The sequence below is a fragment of the Diceros bicornis genome, chromosome X, assembly GCF_020826845.1.
Source record: "Diceros bicornis minor isolate mBicDic1 chromosome X, mDicBic1.mat.cur, whole genome shotgun sequence".
Lineage (NCBI taxonomy): Eukaryota > Metazoa > Chordata > Mammalia > Perissodactyla > Rhinocerotidae > Diceros > Diceros bicornis.
In genome coordinates, this window is record NC_080781.1 from 120,754,239 (window position 1) to 120,779,885 (window position 25,647).

Sequence of the window (25,647 nt, forward strand, 5' to 3'; positions counted from 1 at the left end):
TATTTTTTTTTACGTATTCATCAGCTGATGTACATTTGGGCTGTTTATGACTAAGTCAGTACAATATTTAAACAACATGATTAGGCTAAAGAAGGACATCCAAGGCAATAAAGATCATGATGCTTTATGATGCTCAAGTTATAGAAAAATGTGTAGGTTCCTTATCTCAATACTAAAACTTATTTGAATATTGCTCAGGATTATATCCTTAGTACCTAGAAACATCGCCAACTCATTGGATGTGCTCAAAAAAAGGTATGCTGAACGAACAACTAATGCAAAAAAATGCTTAAGGTGGGAAGGAAAGGCGAGTGAAACAGAAAAGTCTTGGGAGGTCAAATACCTGGGAAAAATCAACCTGGGATTTAAAATGTGCTGTGATAGCTCCATGCATTCAACACAGTTTACGTTAAAATCTCGTAAACAAGAGATTCCTATAAAAATATCAGGAACTACCACAATTAAATAATAGTATATCCCACCTTAATATAACTTTTGGAAATCTGATTGCTGTTACTGACAATATTGTGTGAAGTGGACTTATCCTGCACAAATGTACTGCTAATTGAATGATGCTTTCTCCCCTCCACTTCTAACGGTTTATAATTCTATAACTCAGAAGTATATTGCAAAGTGTGCAGCATCTGGTCATTCCAGATGTTTACTTCATTCAAGCAGCACTGTCTTTATCCAGTGCTCAGTCCTAGGTCACTAATACACAGTGAAAAAGACAGGCAGCAAACTCAAGTTCCCAATGAAACATTTTTTATATTTCCATAATACAATCACAGGGGTTATAAGCATAGACTGTGAAGTTAAAGAGCTAAGTTCAAGTTTTGATACTGTTGTTTACTAGTGTGAAAATTAATAAACAGAAACTTCATTTAAAATGAAGTTGGGAAGCCAGAAGGGGGAACTCTCATGCCCTATGATGATGGCAGAGCCCAACAGGAAGAAGAAAGACCTTTTTTTTTTGCTCAGCAAGAGCTCAGCCAATGAGAGACTGTCACAACTCAGCCAATGAAAAGCCACTACACTTCAAACTCTCAATTCCTCTGATGGACTCTTTGTTTACAATAGCCCTCCTAACTTCCTCTTCCCCTCTGTAAAAGAGTTTCTCCTCTCCTCGCTGCTCGGGATTTGCATGTGGCTTGCCATGGCTGTAAACAAAGAACTGCAATTTTTTGCTGATCCCAAATGAACCCATTTTTGCTGAGGAAATAACTGGCTGTCTATTTGTATAAAGTCAACATTTGGCAGCCCATACAGGGATCAGAGAAGACCCCCAACAACTTTGAGCTGCTGGGCAACAAAACTGGTGTTAGGGCCCATAGAGCCCACTGAGCTCACTACTTTTCTTGCTGACCCTGGAGTTTGAGGGTAAGTCTTTCTTCTGGATCTAAGCCTCTACTCTTTGCATTTTGAAGCTCTCTAGGCTTTATTCAGGATCTATTTTAAGGCTTTTCCCTTTTCTGGTTAAGACCTTGCTTTGCCTGTGAGTACCTGGTTGGCACTTTGGCCTGACTCTTCTGAATCAGGCTGTTCCACTGGAACTGTGCTGCTCAGTCTTTGGTCTGATGCCTCTGGAATCAGACTGTTTCACTGGAACTGTGCTGTTCAGCCTTCGGCCCCATTCCTTTGGAACTGGACTGTTCTGCAGGAACTGCACTGTTTAGCTTTTGGCCTAACTCCTTTGGGATCAGGCTGTTCTAGTGGAACTGTGCTTTCAGCCTTTGGCCTAACTCCTTCAGGATTAGGCTGTCCTATTGGAATTGTGCTGTTTAGCCTTCAGCCTGACTCCTTCAGGATTAGGCTGTTCTCTTAGAACTGTGCTGGTATTAAGCCTGCCGGCTGTTTGAGCTGTTCAAGCTGTTTAAGATGTTTGAGTTGTTTAGGCTATTTGAAAATTACTCTTTCACTCTAGAGAAAAACCTCTGAGAAATGGGATCCCAGTTATTTAAATATTTTGAGGGCACCCCCCTCCAAAGTGACTCTGGCTAATTTTATGTTTAAAAACCACAGTCATTCCTCATGTGCATTTCTAACTAAATGAACCAACTTAACCAAAAATAATTTAGAATACCAACAGCCATTATGGAGAACTTTTGAACTCCTTAAACTTACTTTTCTTAAAACTGACTTGGACAACCATAGTTCTGTAATTTCTAAAACTGAATGGAATGCTTATTTCTATTGGTATTTTGAGACTTCCAAACGTTATCAGGAGTCTAAAATTGCCTCTATGCCAAATAAAATTTTAAGATTAACTGAGGCAAACCAATGATTAAAGAAAGATAAAATGTCTTCTGAAGCCTCTTATTCCTCTTCCCTGGCTTCTTTGTCTCAGGCTCTGCCTCCAGTGCCATCTTCCTCCTACCCTTCTATAGTGTCTACACCTCCTTTATACCCTCAATTCCCCAGTACTAACTCTCTTGCTAAACTTCCCCTTTTCCCTGAACCTCTCCCCACTCCCTCCTCCTCTAAACCTATCTAAATCTGTCTCTTTCTGAATGGATAAAGAAGATGTGGTGTATATACACAATGGAATACTACTCAGCCATAAAAAAGGATGAAATCTGGGCATTTGTGACAACATGGATGGACCTTGAGGGTATTATGCTAAGCAAAATAAGTTAGAGGGAGAAAGTCAAATACCATATGATCTCAGTCACAAATAGAAGATGAAAACAACAAACAAACACATAGAGACAGAGATTGGATTGGTGGTTACCAGAGGGGAAGGGGGGAGGGAGGAGGGTGAAAGGGGTAATTAGGCACATGTGTATGGTCATGGATTGTAATTAGTCTTTGGGTGGTGAACATGATGTAATCTACACAGAAATCGAAATATAATGATGTACCCCCGAAATTTATATAATGTTATAAACCAATGTTACCTCAATAAATAAATAAATAAAAATAAATAAGTTTAGCGTCATATTAAAATAATTTGAGGGGCCAGCCCTGTGACTTAGCGGTTGGGTGTGCGCGCTCCTCTGCTGGTGGCCCAGGTTCGGATCGTGGTCGCGCGCCGGCGCACCGCTTCTCCGGCCATGCTGAGGCCACGTGCCACAGGCAGCAGCTAGAGGGATGTGCAACTGTGGCATGCAGCTATCTACTGGGGCTTTGGGGGGACAAAAAAGGAGGAGGATTGGCAATGGATGTTAGCTCAGAGCCAGTCTTCCTCAGCAAAAAGAGGAGGATTAGCATGGATGTTAGCTCAGGGCTGATCTCCCTCACAAAAAAAAAATAATAATAATAATTTGAACTGATACCAAGGAATATTTAAATCAATGTGTCACGTTATTCTATATGAAAGAAGACAATATTTTAATTGTGCCCTTAATGACCTCCAAGGCGATTTCCAGGTATACCAATAATACTATATTTTAAGTCATATCATTCAAATATATCTTTTATATTCAGTGACTATATAGCCCAGGTATTCTGTGTAATGTGAGAAAATAAAGAAAACAATGCTTTTTTTAAAGAGTTTAAGACTTCTATATTTTTTCCATGTGTGCAACTGATAAAATATCTCACACATTAAAAAAAAAAAAAACCTGTCCATTTAAACTTAAGCCTTCTGAGGATCCAAAGGCTAAACCCTTAATTTCTTATATTCCTTGGACTAAAGTTGAACTGCATGCCATAGTCAAAGATTTTCTCAAAGTAACTGAAGATCCTCACAGATTTGCTGAGGAATTTAATATAGTCATTTGAATTTATCAACCTGGTTTCTCTGACTATATCAGGTAGTTCATATGCTTGTAGGTGAAAGCCAGGCCCAGCAATGGATGAAAACTGCAAATGGGAAAACCCTGAAAGGTCTCTAGAATTACAACCGAGAGTCCAACCCACTGACCTGTTATACATGATCAGACTCAGGCGATCGCTAGGCAATTTCACTGGGCAATTCCCAGGGCTTTCCCAAAGCCTGTTAACTGGAACAAAATTCAGGCCTGTGCACAAAACCTGATGAACCTGTTTATGACTACTACAATTGATTCAGATTATTTTTTTAAAAAATTCTGCTCTTCCTTCAAATGTTTGTTCCACCCGGGTAGCTTTTAACTCTGTGTTTATTAATGGGCTGAACCGAGAACTTTCCCTTCTGGTAAAAAAGATGAGGATAGAATGGGAAACTCCAGATTTAGTTAATCTTGCAAACCAGCTCTCTCGCACCATAGATGAGTCACGTAAAAGAAAGACCACTAAAATTCTTAATCTTCAACTCCAGCAAATGAAGGTCCCTAAACGAAACCAAAAACCTCCTAGTTTTTGTTATTCTTGCAAAGAGCCAGGACACTGGAAAAGAGATTGGTCACAAATTTAAGCACTTCAGGCATCTTCAGCCCTTTAGCCAGCCTTTCCAATGTCCTCCAAATTCCCAGTGACGGGGCTCCAAGGAACCACAGGGGCTTTTCCCAATCCTCCCTCTTAATCAGCTTGTAGAAACATTTCTCCAGATTGGAGATGAACCTCTCTCTGTCCTAATTGACACTGGAGCCACACTCTCGGTGCCCAACCCTACTACCATAAAGCAGCCCCTACCCCAGAGCACTAAAACAGTTCAAATAGTGGGGGTTTCTAATAAACCTCTACAGATTCCTGTCTCTGAACCTTTTCCCTTTTGTTTAGGCCCTTTGAGAGACACACACCATTTTCTCCTCAGTTCCCCCACCCCTATTCATTTATTAGGCGGAGACTTCTTGGAAAAGTATCATACCAGAATTTCTCCCGAAAGGGGAAATAATTCTACAATTTGACAGTAGCCATCAAAACAGCCAACCAAGTGAATTAAATGACCTTTTGACATCTTTTATTTCCTCTGTCTCTGATGGTACTAGAGCTGATTCTGGAAGCACTGATCATTCGTCCCTCTGGAATCAGCTACCACCCTCCTTATGGGCAAAGTCTCCAACTGATACTGGTAAAATTCACAGTGCACCTCCCATCAAGATTCAAACAGATCCCTCAAAACCTCTCCCCAGAATTAATCAATACCCTATAAGTAAAGAAGCCCTTCAAGGTATAAAGCAATTAATACCCTACAAGTAAAGAAGCCCTTAAAGGTATAAAGCCCATAATAGAAGATTACAAGGATCAAGGCCTCATTATCATACATTGTACTAGTCCCTGGAATACTCTTACTTTACCTGCAAGAAAACCCAAGGTCTGAGGGTGGAGGTTTGTCCAGAACCTCAGAGCAATAAACAACATTGTTATTCCTCGACACCCTGTTATTCTTAATCCTCATATGCTACTAACACCTATTCCCACTGGAAGCAAATTCTTGACGGTAACTGATTTATATAGTGCATTCTTTAGCATTCCAATTGATGAAGCTAGCCAATACCTTTTTGCCTTCACTTGGAAAGTAAAACAATTCACCTGGACAGTAATGCCTCAGGGTTTTACTGAGAGTCCTTTCTATTTATCACAAATCCTGAAGGCTGATCTGGATGATATCAAGTTCCCTAGGGGCTCTACTTTGTTGGAATATGTGGATGATTTGCTTCTCCGCTCTCCTTCCCAAGTCTCCTCACAAGAAGACAACATCCACTTGTTAAAGCTTTTAGCCTTAAAGGGATATAAGGTCACCAAAGGGAAATTGCAGTTTGTCCAAACCCAGGTTCAATATTTAGGGCATCTGATATCAGAACAAGGGCTACATCTAGATCCAGATAGGCTTCACAGTGTCCTAAGTTTCCCAAAACCCAAAACTAAGTGCCAACTATGAGATTTTCTCCGGCTAGTTGGTTGTTGCCAAAATTGGATTACAAATTTCTCTCTTATGGCCAAACCTGTCTATGTTTTCATACAACTTCCCCCATCTCACGGATATAAACATGTTTTAGTCATGGTCTGTATGTTTTCTCACTGGGCTGAAGCCTTTCCTTGCAGACAGGCTACTGCCTCTTTTGTGGCTAAAGTCCTTTTGAAAAAGATTATGGGGAACTCTTCTCAAACTTCATATTGATCAAGGAATCCATCTTACTGGTCAGGTACTTTGACAAGTCTATGCTGTTTGGTCAGTTTCACAACACTTTCACTGTGCTTACCACCCTCAATCCTCTGGTTTAGTTGAACACACTAATGACATTATTAAGACTCAACTGGAAAAATTTGTAGAGACTTTGCAAATACCTTGGCCAAAAACATTACCATTGGTCCTTCCAAATCTCAGATCCACCCCTTTAGGAACTCATAAACTCTCACCCTTTGAGATAGTCACAGGACACCCAATGCACTCGGCTCCTGCTTTTCTTGACCCACAGCTAATAAAAGGAGATATATTCCAATATTGCAAAGGCCTAATTGATTCTATTAAAAATAACCATGTTTTGGTAGAGCATTCTTTTCACAGTGTGCTTCATGGAGATGAAAACTTTAAGACTGCAACCTGGAGATTTCGTCCATTGGAAAAGATACCTCCAGAATGACTCTCTTCAACCTCACTGGAAAGGCCCCTATCAGGTACTGCTAACTAAACCTTGTGCCACAAAACTCTAGGGAATAGACTCTTGGATTCATATGACACACCTAAAGAAAGCTCCAAACCCTGACTGGAACTGCACATCATCTGGTGACCTAAAAGTAAGGATTTCCCGGAACTGAAGTACACAACATCTGATGAGACAGCTTTCCCAAGATGTCCAGACAAGGCCTATTGGAAGTTTTTCTGTCAAATCTTTGATGATGACATAACTCTTCAGATGATCTCCAATGCCTATGATCTTGATGACATAGGGACTTTAAAAAAAAAATGCCTGAGACTTCTCCCGCTTACCCCTCCTTGTTACTGGAGCGTAACCTCAATAGATTTTCAGTCTGTGCACTTTCCCTCCGACGAGGAACATGACACCCAGAAAAGGTCCTTCTTGGCACTGAGGGACAAAAGACCAATGAAACCAGAAAAACCTGACTCTTGATCAATGATGCTTTCAGAGAAAGATCTCAATCAAAATGGGGAAATGTCAAAATAATAAACAGAAATCTCATTTAAAATGGAGTCAAGAGGCCAGAAAGGGAAGCTCTCATTAGCTACATTGATTGCAGAGCCCAACAGGGGGAAGAAAGACTTCCTCTTCTTGCCCTGCAAGAGCTTAGCCAATGAGAGACTGTCACAACTCAGCCAATGAAAAGCCCCTACACTTCAAACTCTTAATCCCTCCAAAGGACTCTTTGATTACAATAGCCCTCCCAACTTCCTCCTCCTCTCTATAAAAGAGTTTCTCCTCCCTTGTTGCTCAGGACTTGCACTTGGCTTGCTCACTGTGGTTGCAGACTCCAAATTGCAATTCTTTGCTGATGTCGAATAAACCCATTTTTGCTGGAGAAATAACTGGCTGTTTACTTGTTTAAGGTCAACACTAGCAGAATATTTTTGGGAACACTACTTAATCTCGCTGAGTCTCAGGTGCCCATCTATAAAAAGGAGATGAATAATAACACCAACCTCACAGGGTTGCAGTGGGGATTAGATGAGATAATATGTGTAAGGTGCTTACCACAGTGTCTGACAGAGTAAGCAGCTGTTTCTTTAAGAAAAGAGTAGAAAATTACATCACCTCTTCCTATCATTTCTTAACATGATCTTAATATTCCTTTTATTTTCCTTTTTTCTCCCTAGTAGATTAGTCAGGCCAGAGTAGTTAGGCCTGCTCTGACACTAAAAACTGGTTATCAATTAATATTATGTTTAAATAAAAAGGGATGATGGATTTATTTCAGATCAGATATTACATGAGAAGACATAATTGAAAAAGATCCACAGCTATTACATATCTATAATACAACTGCCATCTACTACAGAACTCCGGTTTAAATATAAGTTAAAACTGTTTCTGTGTGTGTTTGTGTGCATATGTGTTGGGGGGAGACATTGAGCACTGTAGGATACTCTATATTAAATTTCTAATAAATACGTAGTCTGTAAATGTGTTTTTCAAACAAAAAGAAGACACTATGTCTAATATATTGTATTGCTGAAGCAACCTCCCAAGCTTATAGGTATAGTGATTTCCTGGTCAAAGACTGCTTTGGAAGGATGCCAGGGTTGATGTACTGTAGCAAGTCAATTGCAAAAGTCACACACAACCAGTATACCTGACTTTTGTCCATGTGTTTTTGCAGATTTGCTTTTTTTATTTGAATTTGTGTAACTTGTTGACTGGAGTCAGATGAATTGGCCCCCTTCCTCTTTTTCGCCAACTGCTCTACACGTATAAAGCTACAATTTTCAATTTGAATATAGAAGAATCAAATTCCTGTCAACATGCATATTTAGGAACATTAACGCTGTACCAGGAACTGAGGCTAAAGAGCCAAATGTAAGCTTACCTTTTGAGACAGGAGGGAGCTGCGACAATGAACATACACAAGAGAAATCAAATAGAACCTGAATCCGAAGAAGTGAATACCTCTCAAAGATGGTAGACTTCTCTAGTTTTGAAAAAAACAAGGTACTTGGCATCCTAAAGTAAATGTTCCTCTCAACTTAATGCAGCTGGGCAGAACTGAAGGCAAAGGCTTTAACTGAAAAGCCATTTTAAGGGGGGCTTCTTTGGAAATCCTCTCTCATTGCTCACTTTTGTCTCCCTTGCTGGAATTTTTCCACTTTAAGCTCAACAAACAAGTCGTCGTATCTTCAGTACTTATTACAATATTAATCATACACACACACAAAGATAACGCAGTAAAGATTTTGGAAAAAATACATTTTTCTATATGTATTTTAATTTAATCATTGATTATTAACAATTTTAGTAATTATAAATAATTTTAATTATTTTAATTTCAATGTGTAAACCCTGCTGTTAAAAAATACAATTTCACTGAGCAAAAGGTCTCTGAGACTGCGTTATTATTGATACTGATTAAACCCAAAAAGGATTCATTTGCAAATTCAATTTCTTTACTGAATCCAATGAGTAATTATAATAATAATAAACCAGAGAGCAGGCCCTGGAAGAGGAGCTGAGATGCCTATGAGGTGTAGTTAATTGATAATACAGAACAAGGGCTTTGAAGAGATATCAGACTAAATTAATTAGTTAAGAGATGCACAGAGTTCACAACTTGATCACCAAGCTGTTTGATTCCCTCAAAACAATAGCTTTAATTTAAACCAACCATATAAACTTGCCTACCTTTGCAATCCTTCCAATTATAAAGCAAAGAGTTGAAAATGTTGATCACAGATTTAATAAGCCCATTCATCCTACTATTTCAAATTTGGATCTGCTGAGTATTTTTACTTGAACAAAGTAAAAAGATATCCTCAATAACTTAAATATGAAACAATTTGGTTTGCTTCTCTATTTAGGATACTATAGTAATCTATTTTCTCCAGTATCAAGTGTAAGGAAGAAGTTTAAATTAGAAAGAATAAACAGGAAATTAAAAGCAAAAATTTCAGGGGCCGGCCCAGTGGCTTAGTGGTTAAGTTCACGTGTTCCGCTTCGGCAGCCCGGGGTTTGCCAGTTCGCCGGTTCGGATCCTGGGAGTGGACCTATGCACCACTCATCAAGCCAGCCTGAGGCGGCGTCCCACATTGAGCAACTAGAAGGATGTACAACTATGACATACAACTATCTACTGGGGCTTTGGGGAAAAAAAAAGGAAAAAAGGAGGAAGATTGGCAACAGATGTTAGCTCAGGGCCAATCTTCCTCAAAAACAAAAGCAAAAACTTCATCCTCATTTTAGAAATACATTCAACAAACATTTTCCCTGGAGTGGGGGAAATCTTTTAATCTAAGTTACTCCTGATTTTGTGCAGTGTATTCTCTTGGCAGGAAGATGTTATTAAACTATTTTGATTCCTCTTGATGGAGTATTCTTAAATTCTTATCAACAAGTAATGTTTGTACAGTAACTTGAAGAATAAAAAACCAAAAGCTGAAATTTAAAAATTATATATACATAGACACACACACTCACATACATATATATTCATATATATGTATACATATTTTTGGGGAGGAGGGAATGTAGCTTTAATACAATTTAGTCCTCAGAATGTGGTATTTGTTTTAACAATCACTTCCCAGGCATTCCACCTAACAAACCTTTTTTTCCTGGAACATGTGGCAAAATAAACACAGTTTGGGAAATGCTGGTTTAGATAATTAGTACCTTTACAATAACTTCAAGATTTAAGTTTTTCAACATGTCACACAATTTGCATCATTTTTGTCTTTAGAGTAAAAAGGATTTTCAGAACCTCAAAGCAGCAACCCTTTCTCTTTGACTAGCATCAACAGCAACTTAGACATTAAATATGAGGCGTACATTACAAATATTTTGTCCCAATAATCATCAGCTTCTGAGAAAGGAAGAACAAAATATGTTCTAGAAGAGAGAATGGGGAGGAGGATTAAAATGAAGGGAATTGAATCTGGACCCAAGGTTTATTTTTTTAATTACATGTTAAAATATAAATTCCACGAAAACCTGAAGTTGCCAGACGCAACACAGGGAAGGAGCTGCCCATGTTAAAACTTCTAACTTTATGAAGGACTGACACTGAATCCCAGTCTAAAGGGAAATCATAGAGTGGAAGTACATCTTTGGTAGCTATATTCGAATTCTCATTATTTTTTACAGCTTTCCCTCACCTTCTCTTTCATTTTAATTGAACCTGACCTATAGAAAGATGTCAGCCACATTTTCACAATTTCAGCAGCACTGACTTGTCTCTAAAACCATTTAAAAACAATTGTATCTATTATTTTGGCTAAATTACACTGTCTGATTTTTTTTTTCCTGAGGAAATTCACCCTGAGCTAGCATCCACTGCCAATCTTCCTCTTTTTGTATGTGAGCCGCTGCCACAGCAGGGCCACTGATAGACGAGTGGTGTAGGTCCGTGCCCTGGAAACGGCGAAGTAGAGTATGCTGAACTTAACCACTAGGCCACCAGGGCTGGCCCTGATTTTTTTTTCTTTTTGGTCCAAACCTATCCCAGCTTTTTTATGACAAGCTTAATTCTGTACCTTAAGGGCAAAAAGAATAAACACCAGAGTTCTTCATGGATTAGTTAAACAGACTGCACAAGTAATACTGTGCATATTAACAGAGATGCTGGTCAAGTAGGGTAGGTACTCAATACATATTTAGTGATTTACAGACACTTCTTATATCCCACATTTGATGAGTAAAAGTAGGATCAAAGATCAAATTTTTCTTCACCTTTGCCTCCAGTAAGCATATCTAAGTCACTTCTACCCTAAAAACAACAAAACTCTTGCTTCCCTTGATCCTATATCCTTGTGAAGTTCCAACATTTCTCATCTTTAATCATCAAATATCTCAAAAAAGTAATAATACTACTTTCATTTCCCAACTTTTCATTTACTCCTCAATCCTCTGTAAACTGGCTTCTAATCTCTAAAAAATCACCAATGACCTCTTAAATACCAAAACCAGTGGCCTCAACTTATGTAATTCCTGTGGTATTTGTTGACTGCCCCCCTCTTCTAGCTCTTTCTTTCTCCTTTGCTTCTGTGACACAAAAACCTTTCTCCTCTGGTGCTCTCCTTTGGCTGCCTTGGCCACTGCTAGGAGTAAGAGACTGACTCCCAAGGTCTTGTTCTGTTATTTTCTCTGCATCCTGGACAAGTTTAATCCAGCTTTGGTCTGGGTTTTTCTACATGGCTGTTTCAGTCGTACTTTCACTCAACAGTATTTCACACTCCTGACTCCTCACTCCTCATCTGCTGGCATTTCCTGTACTACTGCAGCACCATCCACCAGATTGCTAAACTAGTCCTTTGCTCTACCAAGATGAGTGAGAGATTAATGTTGGCTTGACTTATAAAGAAATAAATGTTTTCACTGATGGAAGAGGCAGGCCATGGGTCATGAGATGGTCCCCAAATGATTAAGAGAATGTGACTAGACAAAGAAGAAATTATTGTGTGTTTGAGGGGCATTGGGTTGGATTAAAAAGTGAGCAAAGAATTGAAGGTGCAGTTTTTAGCCTGATATCTATTAAATGCCAAAGAGAGTACTTTCCTCGCTAGAACCAATTATATTTCATAGCTAAAGGAAATTTTGTCATAACAAAATGAAAGCACCTAGCAGAGCATCTGGCATACAGTAATTGTTCGACGAATGTCAGGTGACTCTAAATAAACACCTATTATAGGACGTTTTTATTGGGTGTGAAAATGGGGGTTCAAATTTTATTCCTATATATAAACTCCTGCCTGTAGATATTAAGATTGATATGAAGGTATAATACATTCCTGAATGTGAAGGTGGTAGTAAACACTGCCACCCAGGAACTCCAAGAGCAGATGTCCCCCTGTCTGGGCCTGCCATTATAAGGAAGTGTCAAGGGAAGTAGCAGGCCTCTGACATCTCACATGGTTAAATTCTATACCACTATTCACACCAAGAAAATCAGAAAGGGACCCTTAATGACACAAAAGCAACAGTTATTGATTCTATTTTCTGGCTTCCTAAGTCTGTCCTAACCCTAGGAAGCTCAAAGTATGAAGTCTCAGATGTCTGGATGAGTGCTTCAAAACATTTCCTTTATAGGGATCCAAGGAAACTCAACTTATTTTCACTAAAAAACAAACAAACAAACCAACCTCTCCTTTCAAGAGGGTTTTGTTTTGTTTGAATTATTACCCAGCATGAGAAACAATATGAGCCAGAGCTCCTGTCCTGGAGCTGAGATGATCAGGCTTTTGTTTTCCTTCTGTCCCATTCATTGCAGGCTTCCTGAAAGTGCTAATGGCGGTAATTCTTCGGACCAAGGGGTTTTCCTCACTTATCACTCAGCAAAAACTGCCAACAGCAATACCAACATCTTAATTTTCTTTTGTCCAATAGAGTTCCACAAAAATGAGGAATATGGTATAAGGGATTATCCAAGCAAAAGACTAACAAATCTAGCATCACTTAACTTCCTTTCCACCTTCCTTCTTCATTCTAGAAGACAGTTTGCCCTCACAGTCTCATTGCCTTCTGGGGGAATTTTCATTTACAATAAAATAAACTCACCTGTCAAACGTCTTGAGTTCTGTGTATACCTTAAAGTTTTAAATGTAATTTGGCAGATGTATTACACAAGGGATCATAATTTGCAAACAGACTGAGAAAAGCTAGAATGCTGTGTGAAATGAATGATAGCTTGGGGTTTAGTTGGCTGTCGCACACCCTCTCACATAGCTTTCCCTTACCACTATTAATATGCCAAGTATTCCGTAACAAAGAAACCAGAAAGCTAAAGTGGAAAAAGTAGCTGACACCCCAAACCAATGACTAATTATGTTTGCCTAAAATACACAACCAACCACATGCTTGCTGCAGCTGAAAATCCTGAATAACCCACACTTAAACTGCCCACACCTTATTCCACCTATTCTATGCTACCCTGTAAACATTGTTCACAGTGAAATAGATACTATAGGCAAAGTTATCCTCTGGTCCAAAAACATACGTATTAGTGCTTTCTAAACAGCTTTAACAAATGGAACGAAAAAATAGTTACAACCTGCCACTCCCAAGATCTGGAAATGTATACAGGTTCACTCATCAACATTTTTTAGTTTTTATCATCATGAACAGAGGAACGTATGTAACATTTTTTTGGTGATGGTGTAACATTTTATTATGGTGCTTAATTTGTTTTACATCTCATTTCATAAATTGATTGCTAATTACACAACCACTAGATGTGTAAGTCTTTTTCTATTCTTAACAAGTTTTAAATATGGTATCTCTGAAAAGGGAGATAAGAACTCTTTTACAATGACAGAGTTTAGTTACCAAAACTTATTAGAGCTGAGATTACATTTTATTTTCAGAGTAATAACTTAAGTTTAACATTTAAATGTCTATGATGAAAAATCTAATTGCATTTCAAATTCTCAGAGCTGAAAAAGCAGCAGTGCTTTAAGGCTCTGAAAGATGTCCACAGGAAGAGGCCTTTGGGAATGAAGTCAATAGGTCCAGCGCTAAAAGAGATTTAATGGCACTGGGAGGGAACTGGGGGTGGTGGGTGAGGACAAGATCCTTATGATCCTACCGGAGATATAACAGTACCCCAGAAGGCAGTATTTTCCTCCCCTCTAGCAATTTTTTTGTTGTTGTTGTGAGGAAGATCAGCCCTGAGCTAACATCCACGCCAATCCTCATCTTTTTTTTTTTTTGCTGAGGAAGACCGGCCCTGAGCTAACATGTATTGCCAATCCTCCTCCTTTTTTTTTCCCCCCTTTTTCTCCCCAAATCCCCAGTAGATAGTTGTATATCATGGTTGCACATCATTCTAGTTGCTGTATGTGGGACACGGCCTCAGCATGGCTGGAGAAGCGGTGCGTCGGTGCGCACCCGGGATCCGAACCCGGGCCGCCAGCAGCGGAGCTCAAGCACTCAACCACTAAGCCACAGGGCCGGCCCCTCTAACAATTATTTAATTCAAAGGAATATGCACAAATTTTCCAGACTTCTAAGGATGTTTCCAATCTCCTAATGGATTATACTCAGTACTTCAGGTGAGTAAATCTTTTTTTCCTACTACTAGGCTTACTTCTCATCAGTACAAAAAAGTAATTAGAAAGGCTACGTGGCTATTGTCTTCCTTATTTGTATAACCATTCCCATCAATATCCTAGGTATATTTAACAGACTCTCGGCTTATGCCTCCCATCCACAATTTTTAAATTCATTTTAATGTGTGCCTTTGTTCACTGCAGAAAAAAATAGCCACCAACAGGTTTTTTCTAATGTACCGTAAATGTGTACATTTATATTTACTTAAAAATCAGCTTCTTCTTTCGAACATATTCTCTCTTGATATGACCATTTTTGATTTGTAAAAAACAAAACAAATTTTTGAACTCTTTTAACTTACATTTAACTCATCCTAAAATAACGTGGGCTTTTTTCTATATTTAAATTCTTTGACAATTCTTTTGCTGCTAGAAGCACCTCACACCCAGCCATCTCAAGATTTTTAGTATTTTTTTTTTCTAAGACGTCCTTTTTTTGGCTTCTGTTCCTAGCTAGCATTATTTTCTGTCTCACGTTCTATCTAGTAATACCACTTGGTAAATATACAGTACTTACATAAAGTGTATCCCCTCAGGACTACAAAATACCGTAGACTCTAAATCTTATAGCATTCCTATAACAATATGTCTCACTTCTCAGTTTAAAAAACAGACACGTCATCTCAAGGTACTTAGCCAAGATCACTCAATATGTCAGCACCCAAACCCCCAGCATCCTTTGACTACCTTCCCCTCAAAAAAAAGAGGAAAAAACATTTCTGACCCAGTTTGAAATAACATCCACTAAAACGTTGACTTTTAAACCTTTTTGACAGCAACACATAGTAAGAAACACATTTACATTCTAAGTACATATGTGCATGGATCTGAAGTAACAGTCTCACCCAAAATACCTAACCTTACTACATGATATATTCTCATATTTTCTCACTGTGTATTTTATTCAATTTTGTTTAAAAGAAATGCTAGTCACAACCTACTAAATGGATTTTATTACGCACTAATGAGTTGTTGCCCACTACTGGAAAACTGCAATGATAGAACAAATAGACTTTTCTCACACCACAAGGTAACGTTGTTGGCTCCACATATAGTAGGGGAAAGCCTCTTCCATTTTGATGCCACTAGTCCATACTGTGGTAACTAAAGCTAAACCAGCTTGAAATATATTTTTGGATAACCTATAAAGAAAGGGTTTGCTAAACAAAATAATAATGTCAAGAAGACAGAAGGGGTATGGAACTTTTTAAACAAGATACTTTTAAGGTTTTTGAATCATTATTTAAATGAAGCTGTGTTGCTAATTATAAATTAGTGTTAATATTCGGGCCAATAGAACATCTACTTAGAAAAATCTTGTTTGTTCTTAGTTCAAAACCTTTTGTAAATCAAAATATTGTCTTTGAGCTAGCAAAATTTTACTACATCTTAACATTCAAACGCAAGAATGTTCAAAAAATATAATCGTGGATATATATATTTAGTTCAGCCAGTCACTTTTTTGTTTATGAGTCTGCTCGAGGCATCACCTACTAATAACAACAGTAATGGGTACACAGTTTATTTGTAGAGTGTTTTAAACTTCAGAAAAGTCTTATTTTGTGAACTGGTAATGACCAGCAATCCTTGCATTACTGAATATTTAAAAAGCATATGATGGTGCCAGCCCCATGGCTTAGCGGTTGGGTCCGTGCGCTCTGCTACTGGCGGCCCGGGTTTGGATCCCAGGCACACACCGGCGCACCGCTTGTCTGGCCACGCTGAGGCCATGTCCCATATACAGCAATTAGAAGGATGTGCAACTATGACATACAACTATCTACTGGGGCTTTGGGGAGAAAAAGGGAAAAAAAAAGGAGGAGGATTGGCAACGGATGTTGGCTCAGGGCCAGTCTTCATCAACAAAAAAAAAAAAAAAAGGAGGAGGATTGGCATGGATGTTGGCTCAGGGCTGATCTTCCTCACACACACAAAAAAGCATATGATGACATTTTCCAGACACAAAAATGAAACTTAATATTTGGTTTGTTCTGCGTGTGACAGATTACTCAATTCCATGAAGAAATCCAGGTGTCTGGCCTATAATGATTGTCTGTATTTTAGAGGTCCAGCCCACCCCGCCATCCCCCACCGAATTTGGAAGATATGAAAGAAATTAAAATTTCAAGGTAAAGGACCAAGCCAACTTCTGGAGTCAGGGGTGTCACACAACCTCCCTTATGTGGAGGTATTTACTAAAGAACTTAGAACAGATGTTTATCTTTTATAAACATTTAACATTTTGTCAAATTGAAGGCTTAGGAATCTAAGGGAGTGAAGGACAGGCCAGGAAGTCAGGAATTCCTGGATGTGAACCTAATCTGGGTCTTATTCTGTTTTTGCTCTAAATCAATGCCCAACTCTTCACACCTCAGCGGCTTTATAGCAGGCAAGAATTATATTGGTGGTGAAACTGTTTCCTGGGGATGTCTTAGGTTAAATGGTAACTATTACAGCCCTCAAAGGTGCTTTCATAAAAGGCAAAGCGCTCTTCATGTATATTATTTACCTTCACTATATTAGGGAAGTAAAATGGAATATCGGTGTCCTCCTAAACTGACCTTGAAAAGAGATAATTCTTTCCATTCCTAAGTTCTTATCCACTTTATCAATGATCAGTTATTCAACCAATTAGGAAATTCAATCATGTGATCTTAAAGGTTTTTAAGGTAGCTATAACACCTGTAAATTGAGCATTTTCAGGCAGTTAATACTTAGCTAGTTCGGGGCCCTCATCTTTATTTGTCCTCTCTCCACTGGGTCATTAACCTAAAGGAAATGCCCTTCCCACTCAAGTCCTGATTTGGCAACCTATGGGAAAGTTAGTTGGTCTCTGTCATAAAAAGAAGCTCCGTTTTCCATATCACTAGGCACCACATCCATATCTAGCGCTGCCCACGCTGCTCTGGGCTCTTCAAAAGGCAGAATGTGGTTTCACTTTCTCCTCACCATTTCACGATAAAAGCACCCTGGTCCTTTGTGGCATTTAATGAATGGTCCTCTCTCCCTGGATTTGGACTGTTGGCCTTTCCAACCAGTCATTAACTGGCAGGAAATGCCCTCCCCAGCAATCACTATTGTGTAAATAGAGCTATAAACTTTCGAAGGCCCGTGCAATCCCAGACCCTAAAGCTGCACGTGTGTGGTGGGGACTCTTGATTGTAAAAGCGCTGCCTTCTAAATTAAACTCAAACCACATGATACAGTCCATAAAATATACAAAACATGCAGTCCAGTGACAGATTTATTGTGGCCTTACAGAATAAAGCAAAAAAAAAAAAAAAAACTCGATATGGAAAATACTGCTAATTTTGACCCAAATAGCCCCCAAACAGGAAGTTAAAAGCAAACCAGCCAGCTGTGGCCTCACTAAGTTATGGAGACCAGTGCAACCAGCATTTCCTGTCACTGCTTGTCACCTTTTCTGTGTGCCTCTGTTTGAACCGTTTTCTTAGATGGCTAAAAATATTACAGAAGTTTCTTTAGGGAAAGCTGGAAGGCAATAAGGAGGGCTATTATATAATCTAGGTTTGAAAGCGAAAAATGTAACATTTACCAAAAAACTTACTTAGCACAGGTCACACAACCAGTCACTTGAACTTCTGCATTTTAATGAATACAGGTTTAGACCACGTTAGTGAAAGTGTTTAGAATCAGACATTAGATAGGCTAGCTGTTTCCTGACAATTTAGAATCAATTTTCAGAACCACAATTTTCATGCACCTGATTAGCAGGAGAGAGAACTGCAGACTACAAGATCCCAGAGAAAAGGAACTAGCTTCTTCGAGTTGGTTTCTCTCTCTTTCTCCCTCTCTCTCTCTCTTTCTCTCTCCCACCATCCCACAACATGACTCATGCAACTTCAAAGTATGTGCATATATGAGAGCTCTCCAAGGGAATCACATTTTAGATCCTCTTATTATTATCACACTCTTCACAACACATGGGAGGTATTCTCATCTTTTTCCAGCACTGGAAAATGCAAAGCCCTATGCCACATTTTTCCAGCCTGTCAACTTATCAATCACAAAAGAGCTTTGGAGGGGGAGTTTCAGTCAGAAAGTAAAAGCATTTTACCCTCATATTATTGCTACATCACAGCTCTCAGTACGTCCAAATGAGTCCCCCAGCAAACCCAGTTTATCTCTTTGAGAAAGAGGATTAATAAATGGTAGAAAGGCAGCTAGTTAGCCAGTCAAAAGCTCCACCAAAGCCCAAGATCTTTCTCAAAAAGGCCCTCCCTTGGGAAGGCTATCCGTTCAGCCCAGACCCTTGCTTCAGAAAGCCGGCACAGCGCTTACTGACACAGCCTCTGTCTGCAGCTGAGGCCGCTGCTACAGGCATTCATGAAACAGATCAGATTACGCGGCACCCCCTTAGACATAAAATGTGACCCTATCATGTGTACTATTTTTCACTTCATACTTCTGGGTGAGCTAATAAGGTTTTTCTTCATGCTATCCAATTACTTTGGAAAAATGCTGACATAAACGAGTTGGCAGTTTAAATTTTTCTCAAAATCACTTCTGAAAAGAAATATACTTCCCTTCTTCGGGATCCTCATCGATCACAGACAGCAAGAATTTTGAGAAACATCAGTGCGCCCTTTAAGAAAATAGCACCCACAATTGGACCATTTATTGAATGCCTACTTTTCAGAGGACAAATGCAAAATCCACTTGGGCACTGAGGTGAAATGTGATCTCCATCACTGTGCCATGAGTCTTGCTGAACGTGTCTCCATATATTTTAAATAGAACTCAGAAAAACCACTAGATAGTACAAGAATCCAGTCATAATAAAGCTGCCACCTTAATATTACATGACAATCTCCTTTTCCCAGTTTGCAAAGCAAAAAATTGAGGAATTATACTATGAGATGCGTGCCTAAGCTAATATTTTACGTGGTGCTTTTGTTTTGCTTTGTTTTGTTTTCCTGCGTAAAGGTCAAAAACTACAAAACAGAAGGTGAAATGCAAGCTCTGGTTCTTTCACTCTCTTACTTTGCTAACAGGCCACCCCCCCAAAAAATACCTTCTTGTTTGATTTCTTCATACCGCCACATAAGGGGAGACTGCAAAAGTACCTAAAGACTGATGGTCCTCTGAGCACAAAAGATGATTGTGGAGGATCTGAAATGGCAGCTCTTGTCTCTTCTACCTTGTGGACTTTGCTTTCTGGATCAGTAAAAAGAGGCGCTATTCATACCTGTATCTTGGTAAATAAAAACCTATGCAAATTCAACCTCTAAATGGGCAATCAGTGTTTAACTGAAAATGAGACAGCTCCCAACGTCCTTTTTGGTTTTTGTCTGTGAGTGCATCACTTTCTAAACCATACATGACACGAGGCATCTGAATCACAGTATTTCTTATTTTGTTCCTTTTTTACCTGGTAAAATGTTTGGAAGAACTATTTCTACATAACTTCATGTTGAAGACTCATTTCCCTGGGATGTGGGGGAGTTATACTAAATGCAGCTACAGGTGACAGAAAAATAGCAGCTGGCTTTCAGGCCACCCTTCGGGGTCTCAGCCCAAAGGTTGCCATCCATTGCTTTTCCTTAAACTTGATAGAGAGTTGCTACTGGGACCTCCAGCAAGACATTTAACCTAGTGTTCAGTCTGTTTGTTGTTGTCGCTGATTTTTTGGTCAATAAAAATAGAGATAATGCTGCCTGAAATTACAGGAAGGATGTTCATAAAATACAAGAACAAGTTAGAAAGACTAACCTGTTCTTCCATTTATTTAACAAACCTTTACTGAGAGTGTACTATGTGCCAGGCACTGGGGAGGTGAGGTAAGGAGACGCAGTAACCTGCCTAACAAGGAGTTACCCGTACATTCAGGGAAACTTGAATAAGCCTGAAGAAACCTTCCTCAAATTTCCAGACCACTTGTGGGCAATGCCAAGAAGCTCAGGATTCAAAGAACCTGATGAGGACAATTTTAAGCCAATTTGAGTGATCCAAAATGGATAACAAGATCCAGCAAACTCCGTCTCTAGGATGCTCCCATGGCCTAAGGAGATCAAATAGCCTGCCTGAAGTCTCTAGTGCCAACCCCCTGCATTTCTGTCCAGACTGCCTTTCTCAATTGGAGGCCCTTTCTTTCTGGGCCCTTCGGGTTCACCCACTGTGCGGGCATAAGACGACCTCCTGCCTAAAGTCGCAAACAAATCGTTCCTTCTCATGAAGCCACTTAATGCTGATGGAAGAAGGACTTGAGAGCAGACATAATATTTTAACAAGTGTGCCTAACGGATTCCTAAATCTCTAATCAGACTCCCTTTTTCTCCTTAACACTTTGTTCTCAAGGCTGTTATAAAGACTTCTGGGATTACTATGCTTGAGTTTCTTGAAAAGCACCATATACATATAGAGGGAGAATATGTGTGTGTGTGTGAGACATATGTATGTGAATATATATATGTGTGTATATATATGTATATTCACATACATACATACACCACACAAACACACACTCACACACACACACACAAATACACTCCTATTTAAATCAAGGTCCTTTCATTCCTGCTTCCTCTTGAGGTCTGAGCAATGTATCCTTTTTCTAAAAGTTAACTGCCTGGAGCTGAACATTCAGAGCCCCAGCTCTTTTACTGAGCCTCAGAGAGACATGGCTTAATACAAACATTTATTATAGTTTATTGTGAGTCTTTTTTTCTTTCATTCTTAGAATTTGAGGAATGCTGTAAAAAATAGGTATTTTTCTTTAATCTTCCAAGAAGAAATCAAGCTGTATAAATTGTTCTAAAATGACACTTAATTTGCACACTCATGCACATGCGTGTGTTGTATATACCCAGACAACTTGGAAGTACATTTATTTTTCAAATAAAAATAAGGTCCCTCTTCTGAGATTGTATTATTTTCCCCACCAACCTTTTAAAAACACCGTTACTCAATTTAATACGAAGTTGAACTAAATGATGGATTTGTATTGTCTTTACCAGAATGATCAGAAAAAAAATATTTTCTGATTCCTGTTAGGTCACATGGATGTCATTAACACCTGATCATGTAAATGATACCTTATTTATTCTAATTCTCAAAGTTGCCTTTCCAACATTGTCTTTTGCTTCCTTGAGGCAACATATAACCATCCAGGAAGAGTAGGATGCCACGGAACCATCTGGTCTTCTTAAGATCTAAATGCCCACATTCATACAGAGCTAATTGCTTTCTTTTGGGTCATAATTTGTGTTTGTTTGCTGTTTGGTTGGCAATTAAACTACTTGCTCCCAAATACAGTTCAATTTTTTAGAGGAAAAACGCCCACTTCATTTTATCCAAGGCACAAATTTCTTTCTATTTTTGAAGTGAGAACCGTATCACACCTAGTAAGAGGCAGAAAAATCTCACAAAGAAACAAAACTTCTGATTTCTATTTTCTTGATATCACATACATTTACAACGGGGAAATCCATCTGTTCAACCTACTAGATATTGTTATAAGAAAACTCAACAGAAGGAAGAACCTAGAAGGAAAGGTGAGTGTAGCCTGTGTGCTCTTTCAGACACTTGATAGTTTTAACATGGCAGCGACCATTATCTAACTTTAATTACAGGATCAAATTACTTGTCAAACATGTACTGTAACTTATTCTCGTCTGCTATGCCCCAATCCCTGTTTGTAATCCTATCAGACAACAATATTTATTTTAAAACCGAAAAACTCTGCCACTTTCCTGAATTTATTGTGCTACAAGTAGGATAAGTGTAAAATTTTAGGAAGGAAAATCTTCATCACTTTAGGGCTTCTCACCCCCTTCTGTCCTTCCCCTCCCTCTTACCTCTAAAGACAGATGGGTGGAGAACAAAATTGTACTTCAAACTATATTGTCAGCATCTGCACAGCAGCCGAGAGACTGTCACTGTTCCAGCACGTGCAGTAGTGTACAGCCTCAAAAAACAAAACCTTTTTTCCCCAAGATGCTGTGATTACTTTTTCATATTGTAGAGCTGGGCAGATAATACTACTCCTCCTGGTCAAAAGGATAAATTACACAAGTGCCTAAAAGTACAATGAGAAGCAAGAAAACCCATTTGAGGTAAATAGAATGCAGATAGGGGAATGTAGATTCTAATCTACTTTAAATTTTGGGGTTCTTGCAAGTGCACAAAAATGTCTTCTGTTTAAATTAAAAGTTGTGCACAAAATCTGCTCCTCTGTGAGTTTACAAACTACTCATTTTTCTTTTTAACATTTCTTAAGCACCTACTTTGCGCAAAGCATTGCTTAGGTAAAAGGTGGGAGGAAGGGAATACTGAAGACGCTTTGGATACCAGCTCATAATCATAGGTTTTATCCCTCTTAAAAAGGCAGCTGTTGTGAAATGGCTGGAGTGGACAGTTGAGGAAAAAAGGGTACTTTATAATAGTCTTGGGAATCATTATGAGTGCTTAAAGCAGCAAAGGAAATTAGAGAAATGAAGTAGCTCTTAGAAGTAGAGCAAAACATGCAGTCACCACCTCTAGCCCAGCACTATATCAATTTTCTCTCAAAATATTTTTTTTCTGACAAACTCCTTCACTTGTGTTTTCATACAAGGTCTCCAATCTCATCACTTTATGAAGCCGCAGAATGTTAACTGGCAAAATTTCCTCCTAACGTCTCTGACACTAGTTTGGCTTGTCTATTTTGGCCCCAAGGTTTAATATTTTCACTTTTTTTTTAAAGGATGCATTTGGTCTGAAGTCATGCAGCAATAAGGCAGTATATCAGGAAGCAAAGCTTACTGAACTGGGATCTAAGTATGTAATCACTAAAAATGGGAGAAGTTGCTTTTGGTCACCCCGCCACACCCCTTGCAAAAATGCAAGTATCTATTGCTCTACCTTCAAGAACTCTCCTTTCAGATGTGAAGCAATGAATTGCCCCACACGGCAAGTGCCTCCCACTGCTTCTCTCAACAATAATCTGAAAAACTGATGAAAAATGTTACATAGTAAATTCCATTGTAAACAGTTCAGTTCTTTCTTTCTAGGCACACTACAGCACCTGGGCAGGAAAACTGCATCGTACTTTAAGGTGCAAAACAATCTCTTTCCCCCCTTTCCAGAGCTTGCTCAATTTAATAGCAGGAGAGTCTGCCAGCCAAGTAGCTTCTATTGCTTTTGGAGAAGTAAAAAGTGGACAGAGGTACAATAATATCAGCTGGGCTATGGGCAAAAGCCCTTTTACGCTATGTTTAGAAGTTTCAATAAATATGAAAGTATCCCCCAAAAGTATTGCATATTGGGGAAAATTTTAAAAAGTTTTAAAAAGTATTTAAACATTAAGGACTAGATGTGCATAGGTAAAAGAGAAAATGTGAATATAATCAGGAAAATCTGAGGTCTCTGGTAAGCCTCATTGTCAATAAGCCTTTCATCAGAGGAAAAAAACTCAGATGAACTGTATTAAACACTGATGTCCAGTCATTGCTACAGCTATTTCAACAGTCCGCTTTCCAACCATCATATCAGTAATCACCCAAAGACTTATTGATTAAACCAGGGAGTCAACATAGTAAAAAAGCAATCATTTCAAAATTAAATCTTGCAATAGTTTTGTTTTAATTGATGCTTCCCTATGAACTCAATACATGTGTAGGGATAGGCTATGGGGATCCGTGCCCAATTTACAAACACTGGCAATTTAGGAACATCTAAGAAAAAAAGAACTCTAAAACACACTGCCTTAATTATAGCAACACAATAAATTCACCCTTACTGTTGATCTACATATACCAATTAGTGGACTGTAGTCAGAAAGACACACAGTAGGTCCACTACAGTAATGACAAAACTACACAAATGAATCACTAAGTGTCAACTTTCGTTTCGTCTTGATTTAACTTCCTTTTCTTAGCATAAAAGCTTCTTGTGTGAATGCTAAAAACTGAAGTTATCTTTTTAATAGTCTTCTAAAATCTACCCTCCTGCCCTTCAGATGCCGGTAGTAAAAGCAAGCTGCCCAAATGTGTTGATCCAGAGCGGGAAGAGACAAGACTAAGCAAGGAAGCTGTGGCACTGCTCACAATATCGCATGGCCACGGGGACGTTAGTTGTTAAAAGCATTTGACGATGATATGCCATGCAAGAAGTTTCTTTAAATTCAAATATATATATATATATATGTATATAAAGGAAGAAGAAGTAGGAGAAGAAAAAGAAAGAAAAAAGAAAGAAGGAATAAGAAGAAAGATCAAAGCCCTAAAATTGCAACAAAGTTGCAGGATTACTTTTCCTTCTATTTGCCATTTTGAAAGAGAAAGTTTTAAAGGCATTTTATTTCGTCGACGTCCTAGGAAGGCAGCCACTCTCACAAACCCCACTCATCTCCAGCCTTACCTTATGCTGCTAGCGCAAACCCAGAGGCTAGGGGGTCCTGCTCTCAGGGGCAGCGGCAGGGGCAGCGGCAGCGGCACATGCCATCTGTTAGCGGCAGAAGCAAAAGCAGCGCTGCGCGAGGTGGCCCTGGTGCCGGGAGAGCCTTTAGCAGGGGTGTATACTCAATGCCGCCATTTTAAAGCGAGGCTCCTGAAATCATTAGATATAAGCAAATTAAAGCCCGCCCCACCTACATAACTTCATGGCTGGGACGTGCAACCCGGCTCCAAGTCGGCCGCTGTGGGGTATAAAACGTCAAGGCGAGCAACACGCACACGAGGACTCCCGGACGGAGGCGACAATCCCTCAGCTCCCCTCTCCCTCCTAACCCCGCCCCGTGCTCTTGCAAGCCCCCTTTCAGGTCCAGAGGGAAGAATATTTTCTCTTTTTCGACTACCCGGGGGCCCTTTCCCGTGGCAGGCCGGCGGGCTGGGGGGCAGGGGAGGCACCCGGGCCCGCCGTCCCCCCTGCTCCCAGGCTCTTGGTTCAGTCCACTTGGAGCACACCTCGGAGCTCCCCAGCTCCCTCGCGGCGGGCGGGCGTGGGGCTCCAGCCCGGGCTAGCGGCTGCCATGGCAACCCCGGCCCAAACCCCGCCCGGCCCTAGCCAAAGGCGTGCCCTCCACCAGATGTCCCCTGGCAGAGCCTGCGGACCCCGGGCAGTCTGGGCTCGGCTGC

General features: G+C 39.5%; 1 protein-coding gene across 3 annotated transcripts in view; it reads right to left on the reverse strand.

Moving 5' to 3' along the window:
- Nucleotides 1-25,176, reverse strand: part of MBNL3 (muscleblind like splicing regulator 3) — a 117,905-nt gene extending 92,729 nt beyond the window's left edge. For all 3 annotated transcript variants that reach the window (XM_058536728.1, XM_058536729.1, XM_058536727.1), the window contains exon 1: nucleotides 24,932-25,176. The gene's annotated coding sequence lies outside the window, so the exon portion shown is untranslated. The remainder of the gene's footprint in view (nucleotides 1-24,931) is intronic.
- Nucleotides 25,177-25,647: the final 471 nt, after the last annotated feature.